We start from the raw sequence: 21,808 nt of genomic DNA on the forward strand, positions 1-21,808 counted from the left end.
GCCCTATTAGCTTGTTTTTAAAGTAATCTTAAACTCACAGAGTTTGGATTATAGAATTTTGCAAACAAGAAGTAGAAAGGAGGAGGAGAAAGAGTAAACTGCCATACCTTTGGAAAAATGAGTTTCAAAATATATTAATGGAGTTAGAGGGCAGGAGAAAACTTCAGAAATGTTTTCCCAGGTACTGATGTTTCATCCACAAAACCAAGCTTTAAAAATGATGTTATTATTTCTAGTAACTATAGTCCTCTCTATAGAGTCTGAGTGGCCTAGAAGCCCAGGAGGGTCAAAACATTCAGGAAAACGGTTCTGCTTTATTTTTTCTCTCCCTTTAAATTAGTCACTATTAGATACAAATCCACAAAGGTTGGTGAGGATTTTCCAACTCAGTGAACACAGGACTGTAAAATACAAAAAACATAATCAAATATTCAAGGTTTAGAATGTGAAATCCACTCATTCTACGAATCATTATTTTTGTCCCAGCAATATTTCAAGAATACTTCTGAAAGTACCAAAGATAGGGTTCCAAGATCTTGAAACAAAAATGACATATAGATACCATGTTTTCACAACATTTAGAATGACCTGTTTTTTAATTATTTAAATATACATTTAATTAACTTAGGACCCACGGCTCCTGCATGTTTCTACATGTTGGACACTGCTCAGGAAGCTACACTACAACCACGTGTTTAAAGAACCACCGAGTCTACTCTCTCTCTCTCTTTCTATCAGTCCTTCTTTCTCCCTCCCTCCCCATATATATATACATATATATATATAAATTTTTAGATTGTTTTCATTATATAATCATTAGCAATAATAATAATTACTGTTCTATAAATTACTGAACTTTTAATCATAATGATGAGTGAAATGTGTTGATAAGACAAAAGGTTGTATTGACAAATTTTCAAAGACAGATGTTGTGGTTTAATTGTAACACCCACCCTGTGCATATATTTAACCAGTAATATGAAGCAATAAATATTCCCTATCTTTATTACTTATCTTCTCATTTCTATTTTTACCTATGTGTTTATTGAAGTATATGGAATAAAACCAATCAGGTGCTTTGCCTACAAGTGTCAGGCAGATTTACTTGGTTACTAGGGTGTAAAGGTCTACCTGGGGAGGATGAATTTATTTTATCTTTGATAAAATGATTAAAATGGCAGATTATATGCTTTTTATTCCGACTGAGAGCAAATACTCTGAAAAGTGACTATGAATGTGATGTATTGGGGAGCAACTAACTTCAAGTTAAGGTGTAACCCACAGTTATAAATTCTGAGGTCACTTAATTTTCTACTGTAGCTAGTACATTTCGAATATGTAGAAACAATCACATTCCACTTTTCTAGGAATCAATTCTTAAATATTTTTCCCCCATTGGAAATCTCCCTTTTAAAATATAGAAGGGAGTCAGTACTTAAACATAGATTGCTCTAAATATTTACAGCCTCCATTTATTCAAACAACAGGCAAAAATGAAAGCATCTCTTGTTTCCCTCCCCTACGAATAGAGCCAACAGGGTCTCCATGTGATGAAGAGAGAGACAGAGCTCTTTACTCCTCACCATTCTTCCAACTGATGTCTCAGAAATGGGCCAAAAAGCAGGAAGAGGCACTTCCATTCCCCCAGGAAAGCTGTGAGCAACGGGGGAGAATCTCTGACCTTGTATTTTAGAAATCCTAAGAGAAAGTATAAATTCCCCCTACCATAAACTTCAGCTTTTTTCCTGTTAAATCAAGGTTGTATCAACACAGGGCTACTGAATCAAAAATACATTGATCCTACATATTTTCAATATCGATCTAATGGTGGAAGTAGATTTTAATGGAAAGGGTTCATTTTGAATGGACTGAACTTCCCCCTGGTTCCCTGTAATTATGAGATCTGGATAAGCTGTTCTAGCAATTGTCTACTGTTGTCATTTATATAATGGGGGAAGTTTTTTTCATATCACAATTTCTGCTTCTAAAAGCTGTCTTGGTGAGGTTTGCATAGACACTGAACTACCAAACATTTCCATGCATACCTGCCAAATCTGGAAGAGACAATAAAATACTATTTGGTGAACAGGAGAAGCACTGAGAGGAGACACACACATATGGATTTGATTACTTGAATGTAAGTGAATAATCTGGCAATCTAATATTAATTAAGATATTTTGAATGATTTATTAAACATTACAGGCTAATTTTCATCTTCCTTCTGTCTACCTTCTAATCACTATTTCAGATGATTTGCTCTTTCCACTTGAATATGGCTATAGATTCTTACATTGATAAAACAACATCCCCTAAATCAGTCAGTCATTTGCAAACTTTTCCATCTCAACGCATTTGAGAAATGTTACACAATCCTATCGACAACAGCAGTCCATTATGGCAGTAAATCTTAATTAGGGACATATATTTAGAAGAGAAGTATTTTTTAAAATGCCTTGTTCACTCGGCCTTCTGAATCGCACCCCATAGAAAGGTTGTATTCCATGGTTGAGAATCATTTCTAATTTACTTAAGAATGTAACAAAATGTTTAATTATCAGTTTTTATGCCTGAGATACTTATAATAAAATTGCTGATGACTTGTTAAAGAGTATTTAGATAACACCAGTAATATACTGGTTGCAAATGAAAACTACTGGTACTCATCCAAAAGTCAGTAATATATCTGTGTAAAAATATCTATACATTTTCAGAGGGTAAAAATATTAGTGAAGTGGGAAGATAAAAGAAATGTAATTGCTAGCTGATCAATAATTCCTTATTTTAGCTCCTGCTTCTAACAAATTCCTCCATATACAGGAGAGAGCAGATTTTTCTGCTTCATCCTAAAAAACAAAGAACGATTGCTACTCCCTTCCCCCCAGTTTCTATATACAGTCACTAAAACCCATCTGCATTCCAGTCGTCATTACAAATGATAGCTTTGCCAGATCTAGTCCCATAAATTGATATATTGGAAAAACTGGCATGAATATTTTAATGCCCTGCCATTCTAAAGAATGAGCTTTAGGTTTTGTAATTATATATGAATATTAGGAATTTATATATGATTACGCATATATGTCTTTATATATTCATGCATAGAAAAAATTTAACCAAATAGAAAATTTAATTTTTGTTAAAATTTTTAAATGTATATACTACAGAGCTATATTGTCATCTTTGATAAATGTGGGAAATTGAGGCACAGAAGTACCCTCTAGGTGATAACCAAACAGCATATGACAAAGAGCAGAAAGACTGGTAAAATGCCCATGCCTTATGTGCTTTCCTCTCTGGTCTAAACACCAGATTGCCATAGAGATTCCTATAAGGAATTCTTTAAGATGAGACCTGAATAGTTAAAGTAAATGAAAGATGTATTCTGAATGTGGGGATTCTCAGCTACTATATTTCCTTCTTCGTTTCTGTAAAGTTAGTTGGCTCTCTACAAGTGTTTGATATAATAAAAGAGTTTATATAAAGTAGTTCTAATGGCTTTTTACAGTTATTATACCACCTCTATTATATAGGAAATGGAAAGCATATAGGTATTTTTTTTTCCTTCAATGAAATGAATTGATACATAAGAGCAGGTAGAACAATTTAAGGATAGACAATCAGTATGCTCAAAACTGACATTTAATGACTAAATATTTTAGATGATTAACAGAATCATAGTATGTGATTTAAAAATACCTTGAGATCCCCATAAAATGGAGATTACCTATTTTTTTTAAAATGTGTTTTTATTAAAAGCCTTGTTAATTTTCATATACTTTTTATTTACTTAGATCTTGATTTTAAAGGAAACAGCAGATTTATCATTTACAAGTGCCTTTTCCAAAACCCTGACTTCAAACTCAGTGAAAGTAATTATTTACCTCACTTTGGAATGATAGTTGGTCAACGGAAGGAAAGCATAAACTCACATTCACTGACATTTCTATGTGACCATGAAGAATACTTCTGGAATTGTAAAGTGTTCTTTCTTACTGTTCGGTCAAAGACCACTGACTAAAACACCCCAAGAGCTCAAAGAAACAAATACAATGCCAGTAAGTGATACAATAAAATTATATATCAGTATGATTCTCTGTAACAAAGGTACAGAAATAAGAAAGTAACTGTATGGTCAGGGACTCCCCTCAGTGGAAAAAAAAATCAAAATATTGGACAAATATTCAGATAAATGGAAATATTTGATTAAAATATATCCAAAATGCATGCATGTTTTACTATAAAAGTTAGTTTAAAAAAGTTATTTTTTGTTAACAGCTTAATTTTACCAATATACCCTCAATGTCAGAGAGAGCAAGATATGTGCCTTAAGCCCTTCAGCGTAATTGGGGGTAAGCTGTAGGCATCCAATCTGAAAGCAAATCGTGAGATAGTAGGGAATGACATTTAGAGACACACTAAATTACACAACACTGAAATATCTGAACTAGAGCTCTGCGCACTTGGGAGGATTTGGGGAGGGATGCCGCTGAACACCTGACAAACAAGACTGCTTTTTGTTTTTCCAGCCTCCAAGTTGACAGAGAACTGTCGACACCTTATGGAAAAACCTGAAAAACATTCCAGCGAGCAAGAGTTCTGCTGCTATATTTTCTTTACTTCCTTTCTTTTAATTGTCATTCAGAACAACTTTTGAAGAACAAAGCCCAAGTGCATTCTTAAGTTTGGCTCTTTGTTCACCAATTCAAAAACTAAACTGGCTTTGTGACATTGCCTGACGAGAAATCACAATATTTCAGACATGCTGCTTGACTTCTCAGAGGAATATACAGTAGGTATTGATGTTTTTTAAATACCACAGGTCTGTATTTAAGCTCACACACAATAAAGGGAATACAGAATATGAATGAAATATAATTCTACATCATAACAAAATTATGAATGACATATTGTTGTACATTGTATCAATGATGTCTTGCTGCATAAAACCAATGACAAAATTTGAAATTTCAGAAGTTTCTAAAAGTATAAAATACAAAATTAGATATTCACAAAAAAAAGAAGAGGCACAAATTGAATAGGGGATATATTCTATAAAAATTTATTAAAAAACAGTACAATAATGGGATGATAGAGGCAAATGGCAGAAACAATTTGCTAGCATAAAGGAAATCCATGCTAAGATTGAAACTATAGTATTTTTCTTTAAAAGAATCCAATCTCTCAAGCTGTGATATTTGGAAATCCTAGCTAGGTGGGGGCTTTTGGTATCATCTAGTCATTTTTTTTAAAACTGTTCTTTCATTTCCACCGACCCCCTCCTTTTTCACCTACTGAAATTCTACTCATCTATTTAATGCAAGCTCCCCCATGATGCCTTACCTGAAATCTGCAATCAGACTATTAACTCTTTCCAAGGTATTGCTTGTTTAATCCAGTCTCTGTCTGGGTGCTTTCCGGGATGGCATTTACTGCTTGACAGAGCACTGCATTTTTGAACTACTTTACATCCTAGAAAATTCTTTCTCACAGTGAGCCAAACTGAACTCCCTGTAATTTTAACATGCATTCAATAAACATTTAGAGAGTGGCACCTATATAGGATTAAAATGGGTATGAGGTATAAATGTGAATAATGTACAGTGTCTGGCCCAATTTAAATCCTGGCTCTGAGAAAGTTTCTTTTCCTCCTGATTTTTAACATAAGATGTGCTCATTATAGCTATTGAAAACTTCATAAAACATAAAGAAGAAAACACGGAGGACCCATAGCTCAGCTACCAAATGGATGGTAACTATTAAGGTTTTGGCATATCCCTTCCTCATCTGCTCCCACCCCTTGGGCCCCCATCCCTCTTCAATTCTCCCCCCAAGCCCAATATCTCTTATCACAGTTAGAAGCTAAGTTGGTTTCTGCTTAGCTAGTTACTGCTACATACTTTGAGCCAGAGCCCACCCAGAATGTTGGTGCCATAGAAGCAAAGCCCATTTGACCTCAAGGGCATAAGTTTTCATCCCATCCCTTTCCAGAGGAAAGTTCTCAGGTTACAGGGAAGTGGGTGTGGCCGAATTCCTCCCATTCATTGTCTTCCCTCTCTGCTATTCTGGGGAATACATCTCTAAAGAAAAACATAACTTACTTTCCAGGCCTGGACCAAGTGCTACTGATTTCTTTTTTCAATTATTTCATTGGATCTACTTTAATGACCCTACCAAAGAGAACTCTCTCCCCACAAACAGGGTCTCCATATTATTGGACAAGCAGAATATTATACTTCCTATCCAGTCCTGGGAGGTGATATCTGTCCTAACTTTTAGAAGCTGAACCACATGGCATCCCTTGAAGTAGTCTGCTTCCCCAGTAAATCATACTCCATTAGAGATGGTCAGGCCCAGAAAGCCTACAGATTCTTTTCCTGGCAGAAACTGGTTAGACCTAATGGTCCTTGGTACCAAAATTGGGGGTAAAGCCATTCTGCTAAAAGCTGCATCTTGAGCTAACCCTAAGTTAAGGATCATTATCCAAGTAACTGATATAAAAGTTTCAGAGACCAAAGCAAGATACCTGTGTAAAGACACCTGTTATTGATTGTAAAAATGTCCACAAATTTTTCACATACCTGTATGAATACCCTTTCACAATGTAACTTTACAGCCTCTCCCACTAAATGGTAAGGTTTATTTCCCCAACCCTAAAACTAACATTAGCAGTGGTCCAAGAAAGTGCTTGTGCTTTGCGATGTGTCCACTCTTGCTGGTTTTTAGAACCCAGATATTGCCACATGCAGCCTGGGCTAATCTACTAGGAGATGTAAGACCACATGGTGAGAGTCCCCAACCATCCAAGTTGTTTCAGCCATCCTAGACAACAGCAAAATCATGAACTGAATAAAACGGTGGCTGTTTAAAGACACTAAGTTTTGAGGTGCTTGTTAATTATCAAAAAAGCTAAAGGAGGGCACCTGGGTGGCTCAGTTGGTTAAGCGACTGCCTTCGGCTCAGGTCATGATCCTGGAGTCCCGGGATCGAGTCCCACATCGGGCTCCCTGCTCGGCAGGGGGTCTGCTTCTCCCTCTGCCCTCTTCCCTCTCGTGCTCTCTGTCTCTCATTCTCTCTCTCTCAAATAAATAAATAAAATCTTTAAAAAAAAAAAAAAAGCTAAAAGATACAACACCTTCCTTACCCAATCCATTAGTCAATACTTCGTGGTTAGGGCTATCCAACCCATTAAAATGTCACCAAACTGTGTATTCCATGATTGACACCTTCAAAACAACCTTTCTCCATTTTTCCAAAAAGGATTCATTATATCAAAAGGATATAAGATTTTCATATTTATCAGTATTGATACTTGTCATCCTAGTTCATTCATTTTAACTGTTATATGAATAAACCTTATACTTTACTTTTTGTCTGTTGGAAATATTTCGGTTGTTCATTTTCTTCCAATCAAATACTGCCAAATTGCTCTCCAAAGTGACTGCACCAATTTCCACTGCCACTAAAGTTGTAGGAGGCCTCGTCACTGCTCTCTACCCTCATCAACATTGATGCTGTCATTCATTTTCCTCAATCTCATAGGTTTGAAATGATATATTATAATTTGAATTTCAATCATAACTAGTGAAGTTGTAGATAATTTTATTGGGCATTTATGTTTCTTCTTCTGTAAAATGCCTGTTTATTCTCATTGCCCATTTTTTCTATTAGGTTGCTTGTCTTTTTTTTTTTTTTTTCTACTGCCAAAGTTCTAAATGCTTACTGTTTGGTGGCTTTAGGTTTTCCAATATCTCCTGTTAGTGGCTTATTCTTGTTTTGTTTTGTTTTTTAATGGTCCCTTCGGATGTATAGAAAATGCAATTTCAGTAAAGCCAAATTTACTAGCCTTTTCTTATACGGAATCCTTCCTTAACTTGAGGTCATAAAAATACTCCAGTTTTTAACTGTAGAATTTTTTAAGTTTTGATTTTCGCTTCCAGATTTTTAAGCCACCTGGAATTTATTCTGTCACCAGGATCTAATTTTACTTTTTTCCATATGGATAACCAATTGTCCTTGTACCATGTACTTAAGAGCCATACTTTCCCTACCAGTTTTTAATGCCACCATGGTTAAGTATGATGCTTTCATATATGAATTTAACTGTTTCTAGACTCTTAATTTCCTCCCTCTCTGATCTATATGGACTTAAAGCTAATTCCATACTGTCTAAATTTTTTGGCTTTATAGTAAATAATGAAATTTTAGAGAAAGTCATCCTCAAATCTCTACCTCTTCAAAATTGTTTTAGCTACTTCCTCCTTTCTTCTGTTTCCCTAAGTAAATCATTTACAAGTATATCTTCCCTTTGGGAATGGTTGGTGATAGTCTGAATGTAAAGGTTGTGCATTACAATTCCTCTTTTCATCCCTCACCATCTCTAGTCCCAACAACACACATGTGCACATGCATGCAAGCACACAGATTGTGTGTGTGAGAGAGAGACATGAGACTGAGAGAGAGAGAGAGAGAGAGAGACTTCTTGATTATCCCACGAAAAATAGGCTTCCAAAAAGCAGAAGAAAGGAAAAAAGAAAGACAACTACAAATGACTGGATTTACAGTTAAATAAAATAGAATTTGAATAGTTTGTTTTCTTTGTTAACATAATATTATCTTCCTCAAGTAAATCTCCTCCCTTCTCACACCATACAATGTTGGAGAACTTTCTTCGCTGGCTTACCACCTCCCTTAATTTTTTGTTTTTGTTTTTTCAAACTTGAACGAAGTCTAGATTTCAGTTTCCCTGAAACTGAAAATCCTGACACAGGATTCCTGATACCTCTTCCTTTTTTTCTGCACTGGGATCTCTTTGACTGTACTGTTAAAAATAACTTTTTAAATAGCAACTACTTCCTTTAGACTTGTCCTCCATCTTAGAATCTGACACTGTATTCCAAGATTATCTTAGTCAACCTCCTAGCCAAAACAGTTCCTTCTTGCTGATTGGAATTAAGCTCAAGGATCAATTCTTTTCATTGTACTATTATCAGTGTGTGTGTATATGTGGTCAAATACACATAACATAAAATTCACTATTTTAAGCATTTTAAAGTATACAGTTCAATGGCATTTAATACAGCTCCCCTCACAGTAGAAAACCCACATATAACTTTTAGCTCCCCCCGAAACTTTACTAATAGTCTACTGTTGACCAGAAATCTTAACAATAACATCAACAGGGGCGCCTGAGTGGCTCAGTTGGTTAAGCGACTGCCTTCGGCTCAGGTCATGATCCTGGAGTCCCTGGATCGAGTCCCGCATCGGGCTCCCTGCTCGGCGGGGACTCTGCTTCTCCCTCTGACCCTACCCCCTCTCGTGTGCTCTCTCTCATTCTCTCTCTCTCAAATAAATAAATAAAATCTTTAAAAAAAAAAAACAAAAAACAATAACATCAACAGTCCATTAACACGTGTTTGGTACATTATATGTATTATATACTGTATTCTTACAATAAAGTAAGTTAGAAAAAAGAAAATGTGAAGATAATCATAAGGGACAGGAAACACATGTACAGCACTATACTGTAAAAAATCTGTGAGTAATTTGACCCATGCAGTTCAAACCCATGTTGGTCAGGAATCAACTGTACGTTCACAATGTTATGCACCACAGTCTCTATCAGTTCCAAAAAATTTCATCATTCTGAAAGGAAACCCTGCACCCATCAAGTAGGCACTCCTCTCTCACCCTCCTCCGGGTCTCCCTCACCATTCTACCTTTTGTCTCTATGAATTTAACTGCTCTAGGCACCTCATATATGTGGAATCATACAGTGTTTGTCCTTTTATGACTGGCTCCTTTCACTTAACATAATGTCTTTAAGGTTCATCCATGTTATAGCAGGTGTCAAAATTCCCTTCCTTTTCATGGCTAAATAATATTCCATTGTGTATATCTAACACACTATTTTTCTATTCATCTAATAATGGACATTTGGGTTGTTTCCACCTTTTAGCTATTATGAGTAATGCAGCTATACACATTTACACATTTGTGTAAAAGTTTCTGGTGGACATATGTTTGCATTTCTGTTGGGTATATATCTATTAGTGAAATTGCTAGGTCATGCAGTAACTTTATGTTTAACTTTTTGAGAAACTGCCAAAGTATTTTCCACAGTGGTTACACCATTCCACATTCCAATCAGCAATGTATGAGTGTTCCAATTTCTCCATATCCTTACCAACTCTTATTTTTTTAAAAATATTGTTATTACAACCCTCCTGGTGGATATAAAGTTGTAACTCATTGTGGTTTTGATTTGCATTTCCCTAATGACATGACATTGAGCATCTTTTCATGTGCTTTTTGGCCATTTGTATATATTATTTGCAGAAATGTTTATTCAAGTCCTTTGCTTACTTTTTAATTGAGTTGTCTGTATTTTTGCTGTTGAGTTATGAGTTCTTTATACATTCTAGATTCTAGACTCTTACCCTACAAATTTGCAAATATCTTCTCTCATTCTGTCGGTTATAGCCTCACTCTTTTGATAGTGTCCTTTAATGCACAAAAGTTTTTAATTTTGATGAAGCCCACTTTATCTGTTTTTTCTTTTGTTACTTATGCTTTTGGTGTCACATCTAAAAAACCACTGCCCAATTCATTTTCATAAAGATTTACCCCTATGTTTTCTTCTAGTATTTTTATAGTTTTTAGTCCTATATTTAGATATTTGATTCATTGACAGTTAATTTTCGCATACGGTGTCAGTTAAGGATCAATTCTGCAAAAAGGATTTTGCCTTCTTTTGTATGTGAATATCCAGTTGTGCAGCACTAATATTAACTTTTTAGAAGCTAAATCAGCAATTAAGCAAGTGAGAAATGAATTAGGTTCAATGCGAACAGTCTTCTCTCATTTATATGATTGGCACCCAAACGTTTTATCTTCATGATATATATATTGCTATCACACTCTCATTTAATGTATATCCTGGAATAACTTGGTGACTTTCATTGTTGTATTATCTTTAGAAGTCTCATCCCATGATAGAAGTCTCATTCCATTGCACCTTTTTTAAAATTTAAAGTCCACTTTGTAATCCATATTATTTGCTATTATTTGTATCCCATATTATTGCTATTTAAACTTTTGAGCATATTGTATTTCACTCAACTCTTCTTGCTTTATTTTCAGAGAGCTTCTGAGCATTTACAAAGAACTGAGTTCTGAAAATCATTAATATTCTACGTCACACCTATGAACTTCCACAGTTTCCAACTTTACCAATTTGCTTCATTATTTTACTTCCTTTCCATCAATTTTAGTCACTTAAATGGTACGATAATTAATGGGAATAGGTAGTGGTCAGTGACTTTTGTAAGTCATTATGAACCTCTTGTTACTAACAGAATTGGTTACAGGTAGGGCTTAACTAAAAAGATGTTAGTGCTTACCTCCTTATTTAACCACCCAGGTCTATTAATATCCACTTCAGTACTTTTTAGCATGAGTCCTTTATTATAAATTTCCTGCTCTTAGAGTTTCCAATGCCATTCTTCTAATTTTAGTCTTATCATAATATTGCAGAGGTAAGACTGCTTTGGAAATATTTAATTTAGGCTACTACCTAACAAACATTCACACACACACACACACACACACACACTAACAAAAACACACGCAAGTTTCAACTACTAGGGACATTGGGATCAATTTCATCCCTTTACTGAGGCCACTCATCCCCTGATGGACTGGCTCTACTCGTAAGTTACGAGACTTACTAACAAGGAAAGTTTTGAGAAATGGTCACAGTGCTTAACTGGATTTGAATGCTTCCACTGCCTTGATAAGCTACATGTTCTTTTTGGATATCAAAAGGAATCTAAAAATGTGAGAATGAAAGCAAAATATTCTTTAGTAAGGTAAATTTTCTTCCCAGAAATATATATGGTTTCTTTGTCTTGAATTCTCAGGTCTCACTTTCTCCAGCCTCTCCTTCTTACATCCCTCTCCCTGAGGGGGCAGGTTTGCCCAGCTTCTGAACTCATACTGGCCAAGGGTAATAGTAACCACGAGCCATATTGCCCCCAGAAGGAAAGGTCTGGCTCTTGCCCACCTCTCCATTTTATCTTCTAAAAGTATGCCCCACCCCAGCTGTGATGCTCCAACCACATCAGCTTCCTTCCTGCTCCTTGAACTTGGCACACTTCACTGATCCCCAAGATATCTCACTTGCTGTCCCTGAACCAGGGAAATTGTCCTCGGCAATTCTTATGACCCGTTCTCATCCTTCAGCTCAAAGCTCAAAGCAAACCTTCCGCTGGAAGCTCTAAGTGTCTGCATATTCTTTATATTCTTCATTAGTGGCACTCATTTCAGTTTATAATTACCTTTTTTAATTTAGTAATTGTCTACTGTCTCCAGTAGAACACAGTTGCCAGAGAAAGACCTCATTTGACTTGTGTTTTGCTCTGTCCAGAGTTCCTAACACATAATAGGTGCTACATGTAATAATTAGCAATTATTGGAAAACTAAATCATCAGAACGATATATATCAACTTAGGATAGCAGAGATAAAACAAATATGCATATAATTCAAAATCTCTCTCTTCCCTGCAGACTATGAATGGCAAAATGTTATTTCCAGCTTTCTCCCCACTTGAGCAAAATTGATATGATATACTCAGAGAATGCAAGCTACTTTTAACATTAAGCTAAAAGAAGTAGGACGTGTAGGGTAAATCCATGCCAAAATAATCACATAGTTCTTTTTAAAGATACATAGAAAAAGATTTGGATTACTCAATATTTTAAATCATCTCCGTACCATTATCTTCCATTGAATTGGATTCTTAGGAGTTTAGTACACATCTCTGTAGCAGAGGATTTCCTCTAGCCGTGTCTCTCACTTGATTCTATTTTCCAAGTATAACCCCGACATTACAAACAACTAAGCTCCAAATCTCCATTAAATTATCTGTTCTTCTTTACTGAATACAGAATTGTTGTTTTGGCTAGAATTAGTCAGGCACAGTTAGTACAATAACACTCAGTGCCTTCCTGTGTAGCACCTGCTACATGTTATTTATTTCTTGTTAGCTACATAGTACAACAAATTGTGTCCTTTAACAGCTCATTGAGTAGAAGAAGAGAAAGTGATGGCAGTGGGATTGTTGAAAATGTTCAATGGTGTCAATATATTTCTTCTCAAATAATCTAGCTAGTAAATTTACACTAATAACATTTATTTCTTTGGAAAATTTCTCTGCCATATAATTTCCAGATGACCTTGAACAGACAGCAGCCTGAGTAGAGTAAGTAAAGACAATGACCCATGGCTTTAATCTGTTAGCAAAGGTTACTTTAATTGAATAAATGCAGTATATGGAAATGAACCAATACTTCTTTTCAAAAAGCTTAAAAATGTTAAGGTAGTGTTCAGATGTTAAATTTCCATACATTATTTAGAGGTTTGGGATTTAACAATACAATTAAATGCCACATCAGTAAGAGAACAAAATCTATATTAAAACTCTTCCAGAGTATTACAAAGTCATTGAAACACCTTCTAGAACAGCATAGTTGCATTAAGGTCACCCAAATCTATGTGTATGCACACATTTTACATTTCCCATCAAATCCACTAATTCAGTTTCACTAATGGGCAAAATTCAACAAATGGCAGGTGAATGAAGTACAGTAGCAGTGGCTACTAATTTTTTCATCTGTGCATTTTGTTTTATTATGTTAGAGACTCTAATTGAACTTTGTTCCAAGCTATTAACCTATGACAGAAGACTGTGGAGATAAGATTTCACTGACATATAAAACAAAGAAAAAGAAAGAGTGTGAAAATTACAATGACAGGGTTGCCTTAGCAGTTTTGAGGTGGTAAAATGAAATCCCTGACTAATAGGCCTGGCTAACATAGGAAGAAGGGTGAGGATGTGAAGAAAGAAGGACAATCTCGGGTTGAACCCAGGAGTCTTCCTGAGGACCCATAATAGACACACACTGTTATTGCAAAGTTCAAATTGCAAAGTAAATTAAAGTGGGCCTCTAATTGTTATAAGTTGTACAAGGAGTTCATATACAAGAGTAAATTAAGAAGCATTAAGAGTAAATTGTTGATGTTATCTAAGCAGCCACCTTTTTGTTTGAGAAAATGCTAAAATCTTTTGTTACATTTTATAAATTGTCAGTCTCCCTGGTTTTCAGGAACTCCAATATCTTTAAGGGTTACTTCCCCCTCGATATCATTAGCTTAATTTTCAATCGAACTAAAAAGAATAAAGTATAAAAGCATTATAAAATAGTCTAACCTATGGAAGAATTGTTCACAGAGCTTTATATAACATATGAACAAGCTGATATTCTGCATCAAAGTTAGGCTCCAACTGATGATTTGAGTAGTATTTCTCAAATATGGGATAAAAGATTATGTGCAAGATGTAATAGAGATATGAGCTTATTGTAGCTCATTAACAACACAATCTTCTTCCTGAAAAACAATGGCAATGTTTTCTTTCCTGGCCAGCATATGTGTCTTCTGATGAGAGAAAATCATTAAGGAAAGTCTTGGAGATTTAAAGCTGGAAGGAATGAAACTATTCTAGTATTGTTTTTCTAGAACAAGCTAGGAAGGCACAAGAAAGTTGCAAGTCTCTACTCTGTAAACAGTTTGAATCTCTTTACTTTTAAAATGTTATAGTTTCACATGCATTGTGATATCTATATATAGATATAGATATAGAGATATAGAGATAGATAGATAGATAGATAGATAGATACATAGATAGATAGATAGATAGATATAGATATAGTGGATACAATTTTACCTATGTTATTGGTTGACTCATGGTGAATATACACAGGAAAATTTATTTGGATGAATGCATGTTTCACTGGAAGTGAAAAACTAATGTGTTGAGAAATACAGAAATTAGAAAAGATTATCACAATAAAATGATTTCACAAATTCTATACTGAAATGACTACTGTTAGCTTCAATTGCTTATATACTTTAAACGGTAAGTAACATCATCTATAGGTTTTATTGATCCAAAGGCAAAAAAGACAAACAGACAATTTGCTCACTGGAAGGGATACTTTTATAATCTAGAGTTCACTTCTGAGAAACCAAAGGCACTTCTTTAGGAGATCATGTAATCCAGAGAATTCATAGATTTGATTTAAGCAAACTTTGAAAATTTTCCATTAAAATGATGAATTTTTTAAAAAAGAATTAAATAACTTATAGTATCTAAGACACATAGACAATGATTACTGACAGCATAATCATCACTCTTAAAACAGTGTCACTACAAATAACTATTAAATCACAGCTCATGATGATGCAACATGTGCCATTCTGATATCCCATCAACATAAGCCAATGAGTAGCACTAGGAACAGGACCCTTTCAGAAATGACTCCACCGAAGGAGATCTTTGCAGATGAGCTCAGATTAAGTCACAGTACTGGCCTGCCTTGAATGTAATATTATGTCCCAACACAGCATTTAGATTTTATGTTCAATTGCGATATTCTAGGACAGCTACATAACCCAAGGCCTTGCTCATCAGTAAATAAAGTCTCAGGCAGCTCTTGTTTCACTCAAGCCACATACAGTCCTGGCAGATTTGACTGATTATTTTGAGTAGTTCAGATCACCACTTTAAATGATCCATAAGTCTCTGGTTGGAAAGAATACTACTAAGAAAAAGAGACACAATATATTATTCACTGAAGAATGAAGACAGCCATTACTTTAGTCCTTCTGATAATGTCAGTTATATTGTTAGCTGATAAATTTATTTCAGTGCTTCTTTCTTCCCTTATTTGTCATGTCAAAGATGAATTTGTCCCTAAAACACACTTACTTAAAGTTTATGTTTTTCTTCCAAGTACTCTTTTTGAGAAAAATAAGCAAATGAAGTGAACCCATTTTGCTTTTTAAAACATTTAGATTGGAACCATAACAAATCTGTAACCAGTAAACTAAAGATTTGATGAAATATAATACAATTTCATAAAATACATATTTTATATAACTCAATTTGCATGTAAAGATTATAAAATATTTCCTCAATTCTAACAATAAATTCTTCTTGCCAATGAGTTAATCATTTAATGTAACTATATTCAGAGTATGTGAATTAAAGAGAATTTTCTGATAGGGAAAGCATTCAGGGTAAATTCTTCTCACAGACAATAAGGACAGAAAGCAGCTTTAGTATAATCATAACCAATTCAGTAATTACCTCCCTTTTTCACAATTTAGGAAATCACATCTCATTCTTTTCCCTAATACTCAAGAAAATCCTCCCTCAGTAAGAAAAGAGATTAGTCTACCATACTACTACTTACTTCTTAATCTTAGAAGTGTTTAAAAAAAAAAGCAAACCTTTGCCCTTGGGATAGGCAAAGATTTCTCAAATAAGGCATATAAAGCACAAACAGAAAAAAAATTGATAAGTTTGATTTTGTAAAAATCACAAGTGTTTGCACTTTAAAAGACTGTTAAAAAGTGAAAGGCAAGCCAAAGAAAGGGGCAATATATTAGCAATACATCTATTTGACAAACAACTTGTATGCAGAAAAAGGAAAAAACCTCTTATAATTGAACATGAATAATTAAGCAAACAATTCAACAAAAAAGGGCAAAATATTGAACAGATTTTTTTCATCCAAAAAGACGATTTTTTTTTCATTTAAAAAAAGTGGTGGCCAGCTAGCTGACAAAAAGGCAATTTCATTAATCATCAGGGGAATACAAATTAAAAGCACAATGAGATACTACTTGATACTTATTAAAATGACTAAAAATTTTAAAAGACTGACAATGCTGAGTGTTGGTGAGGATATGGACCAACTGCCAGTGGGGATATAAAAAAGGTCGCATCTACTTTGGAACACTGTTTGCCAGGTTTTTTTTATTAAGCTATACATACCCTAACCATATGACTCAGTATTCCATTCCTAGGTAATTGCCCAAGAAGACTGAAATATGTGACTACATAAAGACTTGGACACAAACAGTCAGGCATCTTTATTCAGAATTGCCAAAAAATGAAAACGACTCAGTGTTCATCATCAGAGGAAGGGATAAACAAAATGTGATATATCTGTCCAATAAAATCCACAATACAAAGGAACGAACTATTGATAAACACAAAAGTGTGATAAATCTCAAAAGCATGCTGGATCAAAAAAAGGCAGACATGAAGGAGTACATGCTCGTATGAATCCATTTGTTTGAGATTCCAGAAAAAAGCAAACTAATCTCACAGACCTGTACCCCTGAGAAAAATAATACATTATATGTTAATTAACTTTGTTTAAATTAAAAAAAAAGCAAACTAATCTAGAGAAAGCAAATCAATGGTTGTCTGGGGCCAGAAGTAGAGGAAATGGCTGACTACTAAGGAGCATCACCAAATTTGGGGGGTTTGGGAATGTTCTGTAACTGGACTAATAGTGATGTCATGATATCTGTGTCAAAACTTACTGAATCGTATGCCATTTTAAATGAATGCAGTTAATTGTATGCAAGTTAAACTTCAATAAAGTTGATTTAAAAAAAAAAAGAAGTACCTCCTCAAGTCATTGTCAGAAAATTGTGTACATAAATATGATTGTGCATACTTACAGACCATTCTATTGGGAAAATATCCAAAAGTACATTTGGCCTCTAGGTAAACAAGGCAATGTAAAACGTGAAATAATGCATGCAAAGTGTATTGGCTAACGATTATAAAGACAAATAGAATCAAAAGGGTTGAAAATCATGAGAAAAAGTGGAATCCTTTTAATTAACATGCATAAAAGAAATCAGAAATACCCTAAAAGAAATGATAAATTTGATTAGTCTCAAACACTGATGAAATCTAATACAAAAACCAAATAAGATAAAATCGCCAAAAAATTGAGGTGAGATAAAGAACAACCCTAAAAGTATTGAGTTAATACTAACATTCCTAAGTAGAAGAAATGAAAATTAGAGCAAGTATTTTATTTTTATCTGCTCTTCCTCTGGAATAGTGACAGTATCTTTGACCTCCTGGGTACTCTTATTCCTCTTCTCTATTCCCTCCAGGCAAATTTTGTGTCTTGCACCCCAAACAGGTTATGCCTAAGTTAAAAACAAAAAATAAAACAAAAAAACCCCTCATTCCCATCTGCCTCATATACGACCGAACTGTAAGCATCTTTGGTGCACTAACTCTTGTTATTTGGAAAAACATCTAAAACAGTGCCATGCATGTAAATTACTCAATAAGTACTTCTTACGGTATTAGTGTAGTTTAGGAGATTACAGCCCAAGGAAGAATGAATGTATTGATAACACCATTTAAACCTTCCAAATATACCTTGTTGGTAAATATGCTAAATGTGAAAGGGCATTTTGTTTTCCTCAAAAAAGTTGTGCAAGTAGAAATATTTATGGTCTTTATAGGTTATAAAAAATTTTAACAACCAACCACTCACACATTACTGAATTTTAAAGTGGAAACAGCCAGGGATTTTTGCTGGAGGGAAAAAAAAAGGCATTAGTGTTTCACTGGTGTTTAGTGGAAGTGTGTTTTACTCCTTTTAAGATAAAGCTCCCAAAGGAAGGGTTTAAAAGGAGTTCCTGCATCTTTAACCTAAGAGGATGAAGACCTTGATATGAAGAAAGGACAAAGCTAAGATTGCAGGAGAGAGAAAAGAATTGAAAACAATCAATGTGTTGATGCCAGCTTAAAGAGGGTCACCGAAAGATCAGCTTTACCTGCATCTGTTCCTTAATTAAAAAGAGAAAGATGACAGTGTCCACTACTCATCACTATGGTAACATTTAAATATCAGGCCATTTAGACCAGCAGTCCACTCAAAAGCAAAGCCAAATGAATGTTTAAGTAAATCCATATCATATATAGGCTTATTCAAAAAAAATGCTTTGGTAGCTCTACAAAGTTTTAAAATCAAGTCGGGTGTTTATTTTCCTCAGGCATCTCATAAGTTAGAAATATGAAAGAAAACATGCTAATGAAGAAACACAATAGGATACGATATGTGTGAACGGGAGGGCTTTTAAAAGAGCTTTTGAACAGATTTCCATTGTTTCTCTGTACAAGTTGTATTACATTATCTTTGGCCTTTCACCATTTCTATGATCCAAGCTACATCCACCCTAATTGTCTGTGATTTTCATTGTTCACTTTGTTCCATTTTTATTCTGCAGAAATGTATTTCACTTACACTAATTATTGTTTGTGCATGTTTTTTTGTTAATTATAGATTTTCCATCCTTTTCTCTTCTTGCTTCCTATTTCCTCGTCCAATTCATGCATCGTTATTACTGTCATCAAAGAATGTTTATTGCTGAAAAAATGTGGTTTTCTTTTCAATAAATCAAGCAAAACTTGTAAAACTTCTCATTACCTGCATGATGCTATATGTTACTTATTGTGTGATGTCACACATACTGTGTCACTGACTTCTGTCAACAAGTTACCTTTTAGTTATTTATCCTATATGTAGTTTTCCAAAGTAAGAAAAAAAATGTATAAAGTTTAAAATCACATTAATTATGGCCATTATAAACAAGGCATTTGTATTTACACAAATAGCATATGCATGTGCTTTATATTTTATACAGGTTTTTATAATATCAAAAAATTATTATGAAACATGACTTTTTGATATATACTGCATTTGTAAAATGCATTTTAGTTAACAGAATACTATCCTCTACCAGTGCTTAAGTCCTTTACAAAGAAACAGCCTATTTGCCTACTTAAATGTTACTTTTCTCAGAGCAGTAGCAGTTTCATGAGCCAGCAAGGTATTTTTCAAAATAAGGAAAGTAGTAACACTGTTTGCTTAGCAATATAATGTTCTATTGATACTGAGTTCATTACATGGTCATCATTAATGTTATTTTTACTCAAACATGGCAAAGCTCTTTGATCTAGCAATATTTTAAGTTTTCTCCACCTCATGGGGCATTTATCTCTACTCCCCTGGTCCTGTTTCCAATATTCTGATTAGTAGCATATTTGAAAACTGTAGGCTTAATATTATAATAACATTTTACTCAATCAAAATGAATCTTTATTTTGAAAGTTTTATTATATAGCTACTACAAATAGTTGCCTTAAACATCTTATTTTGATGGTATAGCTTTAAGCAGCATTTTTGTCATAAGTAATCAATTTTCATATCATCAATGTTCCTTATTCTTGCTTTAAAAAATATAACTAACTCCTGGCCACATATATAGCAGCACCAGGTTGCATTATGACTACTTTAAAATAGCTAGCCAATTTAAATGAAAGAACACAAAATAATTGGTAAAATTCTTTTCTTAGTGTTTTGAAAAACTACAAAAGCATCACTCCAACTTTTGTTTAAGATATTCATCTTTTTCTAATTTTAAAAAAATTATGCACCTTTACTGCTTTCTGCCTCATTAAGGATTTCTAAAAAAGCAATTTAATCACTGGGAGTTCCTTTATTTAAAATAGTAAAGACAGTCCCGATCTTGTGAAACACTTCTGAAAGTGAGAAACAAGTAGGGAAGTCTCACCCACAATCACCTGCTTCCTTATGCAAATCCTACAGCTAGCTGCTTCTCATATCCACTAGGGGGATCATTACACAGTAAAAATAGATTGGTCTCTTTATAGGTGTTTTCTTACTTTCTCACTTAATAGCACAAGTAAGGAAAATAGTTTTAAACAACAATAACAACAAAAAAGCACTTCAACAGACCTAATGATAAAATAGTCTAATAATATTGGATGTTGAAAAATATTTGTTATTTTTAAAAGCTATTATTTTAAAACCCACATTTGCAAACTAAGCCTACAGTCCATGCCCTAGTTTCTAAAAAATTAAAGACAGAAGCAGAGCCCTTGGAGAACATATATCCACAAATTCAAATATGGTACAGCACAAATTTACTTTAATGCTAATCTCACTGAATTTTTTGTCTAATGATATGTTATTAGAATAAAGATGTTCGTATATTTGAAAAAAACCTTAGGAAAGTCATTGACTGCATCCATCTCGCCATAAGAGGTTTCATTTACCAGTGGTCCCTCAAAAGTTTTGGTCTATGGATTACTTAAACAAAAACATAAAACTGAATATTTTGTAAGTCAACTACCTCGCCACATCCTCTTGCCAATACAAATAAAGTTTTCAAAAATTCATGACAAGCTTATGCTTGCTTTTTATGAAGCCCAAAGAGTTGCTATCATGTAACAAGACACTACAAAAGTCATGGAGAACTACAACAATTTGCCTTTACAGCCCAGCCGTAATCTAGATTGATACCTTCTCTTATTCAGTGTTATATAGTCAACCTAGGTCCCATATCAAGTGGTCATTAATTATTTCATGAACAAATGGATGACTGACCTGGGAAGAAATACTGACAATCACTGACTTCCCTATGATTCCAATATAATGATATATGGTTCAGATAACCAGGGAAATGCTACATTCTCAATTATCTCCATAAAGAAGACATTTGTTAATGAGGATTAAGGTGGTATAGATTTAAAGAATCCTGAGGACCTGTTTCCCACATTTTATACTAAGTCAGAGTTTCTCAACCTCAGCATTAATGAAAGTTTCAGTTGGATAAATATTGTTGGAGACTGCATCCTAGGTCTCTACTTCCTAGATGCCAATAGATTTCCCCAGTTGTGAAGAGCAAAACTGTCTGCAGACACTGCCAAATGTCCGCTGGGGAGTAAAATCACACCCAGTTGAGAACATTGCACCAAGCAAATCACATTTCTGAACTTGCAATCACCAAGAGAGATCTGGAAAAGGCTTCATGGCATATTTCAAACATTAGATAACAT

At 34.3% G+C, this 21,808-nt stretch overlaps 1 protein-coding gene and 1 long non-coding RNA gene across 14 annotated transcripts in view; both read right to left on the reverse strand.

Moving 5' to 3' along the window:
* Nucleotides 1–21,808, reverse strand: part of SOX5 (SRY-box transcription factor 5) — a 993,366-nt gene that overhangs the window by 538,475 nt on the left and 433,083 nt on the right. The gene's annotated exons all lie outside the window — the stretch shown is intronic.
* Nucleotides 6,702–9,172, reverse strand: LOC145721746 (uncharacterized). The gene is made up of 2 exons (XR_014145608.1): nucleotides 7,132–9,172; nucleotides 6,702–6,921 (listed from the first exon to the last, which is right to left on the reverse strand). It is a non-coding gene; the product is annotated as an uncharacterized LOC145721746 (long non-coding RNA).

This window comes from Leptonychotes weddellii, chromosome 5 (assembly GCF_054177405.1).
Source record: "Leptonychotes weddellii isolate Sample4059 chromosome 5, ASM5417740v2, whole genome shotgun sequence".
In the NCBI taxonomy this organism is placed as follows: Eukaryota; Metazoa; Chordata; class Mammalia; order Carnivora; family Phocidae; genus Leptonychotes; species Leptonychotes weddellii.